Here is a 15,226-nt window from a genome sequence, read left to right as displayed (position 1 = left end):
AAAAAAAAAAAAGCAAAAGGTTCATATCTTTCCCCTCCTTTTTTACATTTACCAGGACAAGTCTATCTTTAATTGTATGAGAATGACCATCAAAGAACACTGCTGTCAAAAATGATTGATTTAAAGTGCTGGTAACATTAGCCTGAGGCAGCCTAAGAGATGAGCAAGAAGATTAATCACAGAACTTTGAATAGAACTAAGCGAACCACAGCCAAATAGATAATGTTTCACAAAGAATTCATGCTCTCTGAATGCTGGGGTTTCTTCTACCACATACATTCCATAATGGCTATAAATTCCATTAGCACTAAATATCCACTGAGCTCTGAGCCAAGAAGAGGAACAAAATTATCAAAACAGCATTGTGTGTTTCAACTATGATTTACAGAGTGCCTTCCCTGTGCTGGGCATTGGAGTAGGAGATCACAGTATAGCAATGAATAAGACACCGTGCCTACAGCCTGGATGGGCTTGCAGAAGTGGTGATTTTAGACCTTGGAATGGGTCATTTCGATGTGTAGATGGTGTGATGTCGCACACAGAAGTGTGTGTGGAAGTGGCTGGGTTCAAATTCTGACCCAACTGTGCACTTACGTGCTTCCTCACTCATAAGTGTGAATAAAAATCGTACCTGACTTACAGGACTCCTGCCTGGATTCGAGGAGAGAATGTACTGAAATCATTTTCAAATAACTTTTGATATAAAATACTCAATAATTACAATTAATACTTATTTGCTAATGAAAGCATCCTTCAAAAGAACAAAAGGGAGAGACTTTACCACCTAGTGCTATAGTTGTACTGCATCCTGGAAGGAAGACACCATGAAAAGAAGAGGATTACTTGACAATTAATGGCAGAGGGATCAAAGAGCAAAACCATGCCACCAGCACCGGTGAGTGTTGCCCAAATGCAACCATTTGCTTCGCGCAGATACGAGAATCTGGATGGAGGACATAACTTTGACCTGGTTATTCTAGTATCAGAGACACAACAGTAGCTGCAAATGCGGACTGCACAAATCCCGTATGCAATAGAAACCCAGGAAAGCATTTTATGCACGGGGAGTGGTCCGATTTGTCCCCGTTGAAATACTACACTTGAGGGCTGAAGAGATAGCTCAGCCCTTAAGAGCACTGGCTGTTTGTCAGTTCCCAGCACCCACATGGCAGCTCACTACTGTCTGTAATTCAAGTTCCAGGGGATCTTACACCTTTACACAGACATGTAGGCCAAACACAGATCCACATAAAAATAAAAAAAAAAATTAAAAAATATCACACTTGATCCACGAGGACAGGGTACTGGAGTGGGGTGCAGGGACACCTCAGAAGACTACTGTTCAAGTTCGGGCCCCAAATTTTGAAAGTAAAGTTAGGATAGAGCCTACAGAACTAGAAGGTAGAGGGTGGATTCAAAATCCATTATTAGAGGCCTCAACACTTGATATTTCATTTGTGTAGAGTGAGGAAGAAGGGGAAATTGAAATTTTCCAGGATTTATATTTGAGCAAGTGTGAGTACGACACATTTACTTAAGAAAGAAACAGAGAGGGAGAAGAGATTTCAAAGAGAAAGTTGTACGTTCACACTTGATTGCCCACAGGGCAGACATATAAGTAGACATCTCAGGGGAGTGTTTAGACTTTCCTAGGGGGGTCTTGAAAGAAAAAAAAATGGTTACAGTCTTGGACACTGTATTGTGGTCGGATAAAACTGCCAAGGAAAGAAAAAAAAAGGAAGGGGAGAAAGGAGGGAAATGAGGAGGGGGAGGAGGAGAAAGAGGTAGTAGAAGTGTCAGGAATCCATCAGAGAGGAGAAGAAATCTCTGGGTGAAAACCGGACATACTTCAAGGTCATCTGGAAACCTGGAGGGTTTAGTTCTGTGCCAAACAAAGGCAACAGCGCGTCTCTCAATAAGGAGGCGAGGGTGAACCACACCGAGAACTAAAGAGCCTGTGAGTGGGCGGGAACCGAACACCACCCTTTGAAGTCTCGGGCCTTTGGTGTTCTTAATGCAAGCCAATCGCCGAAGCAGTGTGGGCACAAGCAGATTGTACAGAAATGAAAAGTCAACAGGAGGTGGGGACGTCTGGCTTTGAAGTGGCGCAGCCTGCTGGGGCAGCAGCTGCCAGGCCGTGGACGGTCCTGAGAAGGCATGGGTGGTTTCTCGGACAAGAAAAGCTACAGAGTGGGTTCAAAAAGCTGGGAGCCACAAGTGGGTGGCAAATGAGAGCATCCTCGGCAGCCCTTTCCAGCCTCCACTACACATCCAATTATCCTTGCTTCTAATTTGCGGAGGGTCTAAACTAACCTGGGTGCTGTGATGTAGGAATCCGTTAAACCAATCATCGCACTGTAATGTTGGCTCTACCTGATTTACTCACTAAAATGGACTCCACGTGACTATGCAAATTACCTATCCGGTACCATGATTGGCTCACTCATCAAATAATCAGGCCTAAACATGAGTAAAATTAATATGTTTAAAAAAAGAATCAAATATATTTGAGTATGGTAAAAGATGAAAAACTAGAGGATTTTGATAAGAGTCGCAGCATAGACTTGACCTTAACCTACTGAAATGTATTGGAACAGGCTATGCTAAATAAATTATTTCTTCTCTAGGTTTCCTGTAAATACCATATTTTAAGCATTTTGTATCATTTCCCCATGTCCAGCAAGGCTCAGAACATTCGATAGGGGTTTCCCGTAAAAATTTATGGATTGATCTTTATTTTTTTTCTGCTTGAAATGTTTTCTATACAAAGCACAGAGATTACCACTGTGACCACCAGCAATGCATCCCTGGTGCTACCCGAATGGTCTGTGTCACCCATCAGTGTCACAACGCTGTCCCCACAACACAGCAAGTTACTGAATCATGGCAAACACCACCATCCAATCGCCACATAAAGTAGATAGATTGGGCTCTGTGCACTAGGCAATCTTCTTTAACTGGGAAGTGATTAAATTGCCAAGCTCACATTCTAATTGTTTAAACGTGTTGGTGCTGGGAGCTGATAGTACAGTTAGCCTGCTCATCAGAAGGCCTCTGCGAGGCAGAGCAGTTGCAGGAGGGAACCAAGAGAACAGCCGTGTTCTCTGGGATGGATTTGCACAGGACATTTTCAGTCTATGCAAAGCATAGTTGCCGCTATTTCATTGCTGCTGCTCCTGCAGCCTCCGGCACAGATATGCTTTGACTAAAGAGGCAGAAAACAGCCAACATTCTGGCTGCAATCTTTCGTAACTAAAGAAAAACTTACCAGCATGTCAGTTGGCTGGTACTGTATTTATATCTCCATGATAGAGGTTGCTGATGCATCTGGATCTGTGTTTTAGAGATAAAATAATTTCCTATAAGGATAAAGGGGTAAAGAATATTTTAAGCCACAAACTCAGAACAATATTTAGGAGAAAAATCGGGCCTGGTCATGTGGAGACTGATGCTTTTAGATCTGGGGAAGAGGGTAACTCTCCTTTAAATGGTTCTGTTACAGTTGGGGGCTCAAAAGAAATTGAGAATCAAGTCTTTATTTCAAGCTGTTAAATAATGCAATACTGGAGTAGGGAACTTAGACACCGTGTGCTTCCCAGGAGCACAGCCTCAGCTTCACTCTCAAATTCCCACTGTAGGGTCTGGTATAATGCTCTGGTCCGGAATTAAGACCTAGTCCTGGACACCAGAAGAAAAGCATTGTCGTTCCATGTTGGAAATGAAAGGGGTGGGAAGTCCTGCAGGATACAAAGTGCTAGAAACGAAGATATCCTAGCCACAGAGCACCCAGAGCCACAGACAGGAAATAGAATTCTGGGTAGATTTCTCATATCCTGCCATGACAAGGTAATAGCACAAGGAAGGGCTGCCATGGACACTGGACGGGTCTAACGGAACTGAAGCAGGCAAGAGGGCAGGAAATCCATGATGTGCTGTAGAAACCCTTGCCTCCAACTGTTTACTCTTCTGGGTGCCAGGCCTTCCTGGGTCTTCCTCTCATCGAGAATTTAATGTAAGGTTTTCCTCAACTTTGTGGTTTGCTTCTCTTCCCCTCCTTCTTCCTGTCTGGACTTGAAGGACCCTAATGAAACATTTGGGAAGAGCAGGAAGTGTGCTCATTTCTCTCAGAACCCACTCAACTCCCACGGAGCCTGGCAAGTGTAGGCTACCTTCTGGACGCAAAAAAAAGTTGAAAATCATGAGACTTTGCAATTGAGGGTGAATAAGCGAAGGGAAACACTAAGGAAGCTACACTTATCTGTTGACTTAATAAGCCTGCTTTCAGAATTCACGATGTGCTATTCACTGAGCTAGGTTAAAAAGACAGAGCTGTGATATTGTTCTTTTGAGAAAGAACTTACTGATTTGTCTCCACAACTAAATAAAGAATTCTTTAGAGAATATCCAGTACATGCATTAGCAAAATTAAAAAAAAAAATAGAAGAACTTGTAGCATAGTAATAAGGGCAAATCTGATATTAAGCATTAGTTGGAAACAAAAATATAATCAAGTTAAAGCATGACCAAGAAGAGTAAACAACGGAAAATAAAACCAGCAAACAACAAGCTAAGTTTGAAAATAGCACCTAGAATGTCCATGAGATCTCTACAGAATTAAACTCTGGGGGCAAATATAAGAGAGACAGAGACAGGGCAATATCTTGATACTTCAAAGTGTGGCTAACTGGAATCTCAGAGAGGGGGAAGAGAGAAAAGTACAATCATAATAGAGGAAGACTTAATGAGCCTACAAGAGGCATGGCTTCCTGTGGCCATAGGCAGGCGGTTCTACTGTGCATATGAATATTACAGGGACTTTTTAAAAAACGTTTCAAAATGCTGAACAAGAAGGAAGTTGGAGTGTTACTATTTCCTGATTGTAAGACTTCCTATAAAAGCATAGAACCCAAGATAGAATGACACTGATGTAAAGGCAGAAAAATAGCGCAATGAACCTGTCCACTCCTCCATGTCCAATTGACTTTTTACTGTCTTTTTTTCTAAAATTAAACACTTTATGAATCGAATTTGTCTTTGATGATTCCTACATGTATATGCCTCCCATGTTCCCTTATCTCCATCCTATTAGCCGCCCCTTCCTCCCTTCAGGCCATTTCCATGTACATATCCTTTTGTGTCCTAGAACCAACTGAGCTTAGTCAGTGTTATGATTTTAATCGCAGAACTCTCAAAGGAGCCTAAAGATAACAGCCATTATTATCTTCTCTCTAAAGATACTTCATAGCCAATATTTGAACAAGCCCATGAGATTCTCTCCAATCTACGTCTGGCTCTTGATGGTCCAGGCTTATAGAGGCCCAGTGTCAGGAGCCCTAGCTACTGTGAATGCGTAGCTGCAATGGCTGGGTCGTGCCCCGAAGATAGCATTTCTCTGCCTCTTCGCTCTCTTCCAGAACTTACATTCTATCTGCCCTGTCTGTGATATCCTCTGAGCCTTGGAAGAGGCAAAATAAACATCCTTTTTAAAGCTGAGAGCTCAGCATCCCTTCTTCTCAGCACGCTAAGCAGCCAAAAGATTCTGCAACAATTTGTTGTAAAGAGAAATTTCCCTGATGAAGGCCGAGGGTAGCAGTTGTTTGTGGATATAGATATGGATGTTTACAAGATGGCTTGGACTCCCTTCTTTTTACAGTATTTTTTGTACAGTGTTAAATAAAAAATTAACCGTATGCACACAGTATACAGTGTGTTTGGATATATGTGTATGCACACAGTATACAGTGTGTTTGGATATATGTGTATACCTGCAGAATGGCTATTCACCAAGCTAATACATGTGTTCGTTACCTGATACAAGTTTATGTTTTGGTGAAGATGTTTAAAATGCACCCTTATCAATTTTCAACTTCATGATATCTTTCAAATATTATAACCATGTTGTACAATAGAGTGGTGTAGGAGGTCCTTCTGTTGGTGTGTTGCTTGTATTGGTTAATGAATACAGAAACTGCCTTGGCCTTTTGATAGGGCAGAACTTAGGGAGGTGGGGAGACAGAACTGAATTCTGGGAGGAAGAAAGAGTAGGGAGAGCCGCCATGGAGCTGCCGGAGACAGACATGCCGAATCTTTCCTAGTAGGCCATGAACTTGTGGTGATATACAGATTAATAGAAATTGGTTAAATCAAGATGTGAGAATTAGCCAATAGAGGCTAGAGATAATGGGCCAAGCAGTATTTTATTTAATACAATATCTGTGTGGTTATTTTGGGTGTAAGCTAGCCAGGCTGCCGGGACAAACAAGGGGCCCCTCTCATTTACAACAATAGAGGGCCTGAACTTACTCTTTCTAACTTAAGTTTGGGGTTATCTCAAATTGTCCCCATCCTCTCTGTCTTGATGACTGACATTTTAGAGTTGACAACTCATTGGGATTCTGAATATTTGCATTTCTGTATCTGGTTTATTTTACTCAGCTCAGTGTACAACCATGGTTTTGCAATTAACAAGACCCTGTTCTTTGTAAAGGATGAACATTGTTTGAATGTGCATCTATACAACATTACCATATACACTGCTGGATACTAAAGTTGAATCTCTCCTTGGCTATTGAGTATAAGGCTATAATTAACAAGGGCACCATAATGTTGTTTATGTTAAATACTGACTCAGATGTAGAATTTTTGTCTCATATAGACATTCCATTTTTATTTTTGAGTTATCTCTATACTGCCTTCTTCTTTTTGGTTTTTCTATATGTCCCTTATACTGTCTTCTATAATGAATGTACTAAGTTACATTGATAAATTAGTATACAAACATTGCTTTTCCTTCATAGTCTTGCTAACATTTGTATCTTCTTTTTTTGATAATAGTCATCTTAGCAAGCATGAAACTTGCTGAGGCTTGGATATTTGCATGCGTGTAATCATTAGTGAAGTTGAGTGATGCGCACACACATACACACACACAGTCAAACCTGGTTGAACATCTGTAAGTCTTCATTCGATTTACAAATATCTTTCAGGCCTTTTCCCCAAGTGGCTTTTTATTTTCAAAAGATTCATTAAGTAAATCAATAGGCAATCCAGCTACCTACTAAAATATGACATTTACCCAATTTGTATTTTCAGAATGTGTGAACTACTGGGGTTCAATAAGAAAAACACTATCAAATAGGAGGCAAAAGACATAAACAGCTCAGAAAGATAGTGTATAAATGGAAAGAAGAGACAGGATTTTGTTCAGTATTCTAAGACATTACAAAAATGCAAAATAATATAAAGCAAGTACATGCTTTGCCCTCTATGTGTACAATAACCATTACTGGCAACACAAAATGCTGTTATTAAGGTGAAACAACTGGAATCTTTTCACCTATGAGTATAAAGTGACAAATTTGTTTTTGGAAAATAGGTTCCCAGATTCTTCCAATGTTAAAAAATATACCCACTCCATTACCCAGGAATTTTTCCAAGAGAAATAACAATTCATGTCCATAAAAAATATTTTAATCAAAAGGCTCACAGCAGCTTGGTTCATAATCACCCCTAAGTCAAACCAGAGAAATGAAAATCTCACTGTATGAAACTATATGTCAATAAGAATAAAATTAAAGGTTAACAAGTGAAGGAAGTTCTGAGTGTGAAAATTTATAATATATTCCACATCCTAAGCAAACTTATTTTAAGCATATTGGCATAATTTTCTAAATACAATAGTGAAGAATTAATTTGCCTTAAATTAATATAAAGGTGTGTACCAAATTCTTTCAATGATATTTAATCATACCATAAGTTGCAATCATGTCTATGGAAAAAATATAAGTAATGATTCCAGAATTCAATATCTAGCAAGTGGCCAAAAATATTTGGAAATACAGCATTCAGAATATCGGATGTGGAAGGGCTCACCAGTCATACAGCTACCCTTTCAGGATGGTATCTACTTACTCTATGTTGTATGGAATAGTCCTTTACAGTATGTGAACATATGTCTCTGTGATTGGTTTAATAAAGAAGCTGATGGGCCAATAGCTGGAAAAGATAAGTTTAGGGGGAAAGCCAAACAGAGAATGCCGGGAGAAGTCTGACAGAGTCTGGGGAGTTGGGAACAGATGCAGAGAGAAGCAAGATGGGCATGCGGTACTGAGAAAAGGTGCCATGTGTCAAAGCACAGATAAGAAATATGGGTTAGTTTAAAAGTAATAGTTAGCTAGTAACAAGCCTGAGCTATTGGCGGAGCATTTATAATTAGTATTAAGCCTCTGTGTGGTTACTTGGGGGTGGCTTGCAGGACAGAAGCTTACACTAACAAAGCTATTACAAAGCAAAGGAGGGGCAGAGTGAGAACGAGCATGAGAACATTGTCATAGAAAACAATTGATGGTGATATTAGGATATATATGTGAAATATCAGTGTCTTGCATAAATACCTAAATGCTGGTATGCTCAATAATTTTTGTTTACATACATTTATATTCTCTAATACACAATCTGTGTTGCATTTCTACAGAACTTGTCCTTCTCTTAGTAGTAGACAATAATACAGAGAAAAGAATTTGGATTCAAGGAAATCGGAAAAGGAACGTAGCCTAGTTCACCTGATAGCCTAGTTTGGTATGGATATATTCTTTCCAACTCCAATTCCTTCCTCTATAAATCTAAGAGAATGCATTCTTCTAGAAGTCACTGTGATAATTAAGTATGATATCTCCCTAAAACTTTTTGAATAAAGTGGCTAATGAGAAAATATATCACCCGCACATGTTTGTTTTTTTTTTTCATTACTCCTTGGCCTTTTGGCTAAGACGAGAGGTGAAAATTGACTTTCCCTGGGATTTTTGCTTTTCAGTTGAAGGGGTTAGATGTCTATCAGGAAGTGTGCTGAGGAGTTCCACAATACAATTAGTACAGTCAACTGTATCAGTTCGGTTCTTCAAAGGAAAATGAGGCTATAGTTGTAGTATCTCAATTGGAGAGTCCATAAAACCAAGCTAGGTTATCACCTTCTAGTGTCTCCTTGAGAGCTAAAACCTCAAAACAAGAAGTTTGCATTTTAGAGATGCGTATTTTGATCAAATATGGCCTAGAATCTTATCTACAAGACATCCAAAGAGTACAGTTTTTATACATAACTGTGATCCTGAAGAATGAGTACTTATAAGTAGAGTTCAACTGTTTCCAAGAGAAATAAAAGATGGGATTTTCTTCCCCTTCATCACCATCAATAGCTTTTGTAACAATAATAGAACTGTATAACCTAGGAACAATGCAACTATTTTGCTCATACAGTTCAAAAGGATTGACTGCAAAAAGAAAATAAAACAAAAACAAAGAAAACTAGCCAATGGGTGTTGCAAGAAGTCATAACATACATACATTAACCTAATTTCAGGAGGCCCCTTTATTTGAACTCAGACAATTATGTTGACAAGGAAAGTATGTATTCAGAAAAAGAGTCTGCATTTAATTGCCCTGATTCCTGGATGCTATTTGATTGAACCTCAGTATACCTTCCTGAAGCAAAAATAATCCACTTTCCTTCTTAAATTACGGTAACATTTTATTTCAATGCCATACAAAATACTTTAGGTATCGTGCCACATCCGGTCCATGAGAACATTGCTAAACTCTCAATTTCACTGGTTTTAGGAAATAATCTCATAGGTGTGCTATTAACCCACTGTACTATTTGAAAGGACAGCAAAGGAAACTGGACGAGAGCCCCTGACGGTCTATAACAGGCTGCCACCAAACATAGCCATAACGCTCCCTTCCCTGCGCCCATGTTTCTTTCCAGACTTGACTTAGCATATTTCAATCACATTCCATACCTTCTAGAGTAAGAACAGGTTGTGTGACTTGTTCTGCTGTTCTGAATGGAGTGAGCCAGAAGCAACTTTACTACGATACTGACCTAGATAGCAAGAGTCTAATTTCTCCTTTAGAAGACACGAGGCAGCTCGTGGAGCAGTTCAGCCCCATCTCATTGCTACTCTGGCCATCCCACCCCAGCCGAGTGTATTATTGGTCTGAGACCCATGAGACAGCTCAGGAGAGCGGAAGAGGTTCTCGTCCAGATCTGACACATACTCAATAAAGGGTGATTGTCTTATGCAAATACATTTTGACACAGTTTTTGAGAGGGCAATAGATAACTGATAACACAGAATGCAGGTAGAATCTGTAAATATGAATGTCATAAAAATGCTTCAATTTATCTTTAGAAGAGGAAGCTTTACTTAATAAGTCATGAGTAAATTTAACCTAAAATTTATTTTAGAATTATGCAAGACACTGTTACGGATAATAAAATTGTCATGGTTTGTGAGCATCATAAATAACATGATTTTGTGTTCCACTTACTTATACCACACATGCTTATGCCTCTGGGCAAATTAGTATTCACAATGGTTCTTTCACACAGCACAATTTTCCAAACAATTTTGGGATGACTGATAATTTTTTAAATTTGAAATATACTTTAATAAATACACCTGTTTTCTTGAAATGTAGCAGTTCCCCCACCCAGACTAAATGTAATCCAATCTGATTTGCTTGAGTCTTTTAGAGGAACTGGAGAGATGGCTCAACAGCTAAGAACATAAACCACTCTTTGAGAAGATCTGAATTCAGTTTCTAGCACCTACACCAGGCAGCTCACAACCGCCTGTAACTCAAAGTCCAAGCACCCAGTGCCTCTGGCCTCTGAGGGTATGGTTATACACATGCACAGATGCATACATACACAGATATACACAGAATTAAAAAAAACAAGTCATGCCTTATGAGTCTTTTTGAGATTATTGTTTTTGTTATCTTAACTCAAGAACCCACCCTCTATTCTATTTCATCTATGATAGTAATCAGCTCTCTGTCAACCCAGCAACACAGAAAAAAATCTGTCCAACTTCTGCTTTTGAATCTAGTGTGATTACAAGATCATATATTCTTGATATACAATTGATTACATAGAAATGTATATTAGAATGTTGATATAGTACTCATGAACCAAGGATTATAGTTGATCTAACCCTCTTTACCTCTTCATTAATCCAAACTATGATCATGTACAGAGGGAGAAAAGAAATTACTGGGGTTTTTTTGGGGGGGGAGGGTCTGCTTCTGACAACATAATCTTGCACATTAGAGAACCTCATCCACACAGACACCGACTCTGCTGTGCAGAACTCGGCGTGTTGTCTTGTGTTCCTTGCCTCCTAAGTTGCTACTTTGACACTAGGTTAGTATTTCTCTGACCCCAGTTCCACCCTGCAGGAAGTGAAAACCATCATTCCTCCTTGGCGGCCCTAGAAACGCCAAGACAGACACTGCACATGCCCTATGGACCAGTCGTCTTTGCTCCTGTGTGCCATGCATTTCCATTTCACCTGTCAATAGATTCATGCAATTACATTCCTATTATTGCCTCAGAGCAGCAGCCACATTGAGGGTCCACACCCAACATCACTCACAGCTGGGAAGAAGCAAAGCCAAGGCTATCTTGGTAAGTGTCTGCAGGTGCAATAGGTGAATTGTCATTACCTGATGTCCAGACTCCGGGGCCTACCGGTCTACCATGTACCTCCATGAAAGCATCTGGAAGTCACCCCTCATAGAAGTGGCCAGCACCAAGTTAGAGACATATTGTGTTATCCGTGGACTAGAAATTATTACAGAATAACTGTCACTTTAAGTTTTCTGTGGGAGGAGTTTATCTCTCCCATGACCATGAGAGGTCAGGGGTTGAGTCACAGAGCAATCCATAGGACAGGGTCAGAGATGATTCTTTAATTTACAGGCCTTAGATGTTGTCTTGCAAAGCTCCCCGTGTAATTCTCTCCAGCCATATCCTGCTACCTTTGAAAAGCAGTCGATAACTCAATTATCTTCTCTGTGGATGGATCCTTCCCCAAGGCACCTGAACTTCTCATACAGTGGAAGCTGAGTTCCTAATAAAGACTCAATTTTTGATTTGGTTTTTCCTTGTTAGTAATAAACTATCAGAATTGGTTTGTAGCTGCAAGAAAGTTATACAATATCTCTCAAAAGGGAGCCAAGTAAACAAGCTTCTGCACGGTCTCTAATGTCTTTACTTCTGACACACAGGCCAGATGGCAGAGAACAAACAGGTGAGAGCTACCCATGATAAGGGGGTGTCAGCACCGGCAGAGTGGTGCCCAGGCAGGAAAAAGGGAGGAAAGGAGCTGGTATCCTTGGCCTAAGAGACAGCATACAATTGAGGTCAGGTTTGAGGTCAAGGATGTAAATGGTATCCATACAATGAGCATGATGAAGCTGTAACGACCTCAGTGGAGGGCAGCCCACACCCTACTTAAAAATGGTGACTCACTGGGGCCATCTATTCTCCTTCTCTCACTAATTCTCTGTCACATCTCCAGCATATCTCGCCATCATCCCTTCGTTCTCGAGGACATGCTCCTCCAACAACAATCTTGGACACCTGACAGGGACACAGGATGGTTGTACATCAGAGGGGTTTCTCTAACTATCTGAGGATGAGGACACCTAGGACTTCGGGAATAGACTCTTTCAAATGAAAAACAGAGAGAAGTAAAAGCAAAGATTGTAGTCTCACAGTGGACACTGGACAGTATTCTTCCCTGGCCCCACCAATGTGCTTCAAGCTCTTTTATAGATGCAAATCCTGTGATGAGGGCAACTTCCTTTCAGCTGTCCATCCCCACCCCAATCAATCCTTCTTCCATGACAAACTTTAAAGTACCTCAGAGCAGTTATCACGTCCCCTCAGTTGTCTGTTCTCTGGGCTAAATTTCCCTTGATCTTTCAATTAGAAAATAATCATGCCTGAATAGAGCCATTCAAACAAAAACCCCAGCAGCATCGTTGAAGCGAGGAATCCCATCTGCAGGCATCGGTGTAAACATTAAGTAGGGAAATCCCTCCGATGCTGTCTACAAGGCAACCATCAACACAGTGAGCCATGCTAGACAAAGTCATCAGCATGGGTCTGGTGAAAATTATACAGACTGGAAAACTGGGTCTGAGTGGGAACAAAGAGTTTGCTTTGTCTCACGGGAAAGCTGTCTGGCTATTTGCTGTTACTGTGCTCACCATTCAGAGATGTCAGAGAGCACTGGGGACAGAACCAATATTCCATATCCCTTCCCACTCAACATTGGGTATACAGTTCACATTCATATCCTAAAGCATATGCCCACTAGTTAAATGGATAGCTGATATTTATTCTTCAAAGACAAAGAATACAACTGTCTGTCAAATCAGTAATGGATCTGGTACTAAGAAACTGGCATGCTGAATAATAGTACTTCAAGATGGAGGAATTTAAGGCATAATATCCCAATTCACTGTTGTCCACAACACCCTTAAGGAAGCTACACTCCTTATTTGGTGGAGACTGGGATTGGGTGCTTAAAAATACAAACTGTATTTCAAAAGTTTAGAGTTGTATTTTACTAAAGGATCAATATTATAAGACAAAATATTTAGAGAAATATGACATGACCCATTTTGAGATCAAATCAGAAGAGGGGACTCAAATATAATCACCTATCATAAAATTGATTTAACATGCACAGATTTAGTTATTCAATAAATATTTATTGAACCCATGCTGTGTACCACAGTGCTATCCCACAATCTTGAATTGTATAGCCAATTATTGTTAATCATTATCAATTATAATTAGTCAACTATTGCTTCAATAGTTCTGCATAAGGAATAAAGCTAAAATTTGAAGGCATAAAATTACTAATATTTATTCTTTTTCTTCACAAATGTTCGTATAACTGGAGATTTAGCTGGACTGCAATCCAGTTTATAATCCATTCTGGTTGACACCAAATAGCACCCACAACACAATCCTCACAAAGATGTCTGAAAAAGGAGCCTGTGGAAACACATGTCTCTCTCAAGACCTATTCTGTAGACAGTCACCTCTACCCACGTCCTCCTGACCCAAAGAAAATCTGACTAAGACCATTTGTAGAGTGTTAGGGAGATAAAATCCACCCACTTCAGGAGAAAGAGCTAAAAGGTCAAATGTTTAAAGTTTTGGCTGCAAGATTCTTAGGGAATATAAATAAAATGGAAAACAGTCTACCATAAGGACATGACTGCACTCATGAGGTGATCATAAATTGATTAAGGTAGTAAACAAATTAATAAGTCCAATAGAGCTTGGTTAATCACTTTAATGAGTTCTATATAGTGGATACATTCTGAGATCACTTGCAGCTCTTGAGAGAGAAACATGCAGAAGTATACGTAGGGAGAATAGTCTGTGACCTGTGGTAGTTCTCGCAGTGAGACCTGATGGCCTGGCCTAGAGAAATGAAGTCAGGAGAGGCAGTGAAAGTCAAACCACATCTTAAGTAGTTTGATCACTATTCGATGTAGCAGGTGCAAAGAAGTCTGTGGGTACTGCCATTTGAGCTTCTGACTTAAATAACAAAGAAATGATGGCAAAAGAAGGAGAATATTATATTCCTTGTAATTAATGTCTATAAAGCATCCTCCCAAAATAACTAATTAAAGCCAATAGTCTTAATAGCACAAGTGCCTTCCCTCCTGGGAGTTCTAGGAAATGTGGGGGAAAGAGCAGTTCAAAATTTTCTAATGACTAAGAGGTGTTACCTAAATTTTTCATTCACAAGTCCCTGCATGGCAATGATCCTGAGACACAGGATTCATAGAATATTTCCACAAAACAAAGAAGTGAATTTTTCTATGAGAAGTACCAATATGTTTCCGTTATGACATACTGGCCAAGACCCACTGAAGTCAAAATGCCTAACTCCCAAGTGGTCAGCCAAAACTGGAGTGGTGTCCTCATCAATAAGGCCACAGAAAGAACCAGTCCCTTTCCTCCTCTGAACCCTAGATAAGATGTCTGGGGCTCTCTACAGACATTCTTTGCCAATCTGATGCCAAAACTCAGACAACAGAAGAAAGAAGGATGAAAGGAAATGAGGCTTTGGAAGCATTAGTGAGTTGTTGAATCACACAACCTTGGACTCCCCACCATATGCACACAAAACTTAACTAGAACTGGGTTTGCGATTGTTGCTGTTGTTTTAGTTGTTGATGTTCTTGAGGTTGCTTGGGTAACAAAGCATTCTAAATCATAAATAACAGATTTATTAAACAAAAAATTGAGTCTTGTTTACTGAAAGAACTGGGTCTATGCCTCAGTCTCTCAACATACAGGTATGGAATATAAACAAGAATGGATCTTCTCTTGGAGATATAGATACATAGATGA

Source organism: Microtus ochrogaster, chromosome 24 (assembly GCF_000317375.1).
Source record: "Microtus ochrogaster isolate Prairie Vole_2 chromosome 24, MicOch1.0, whole genome shotgun sequence".
Classification (NCBI taxonomy): domain Eukaryota; kingdom Metazoa; phylum Chordata; class Mammalia; order Rodentia; family Cricetidae; genus Microtus; species Microtus ochrogaster.
Note: the sequence above shows the minus strand (reverse complement) of the source record.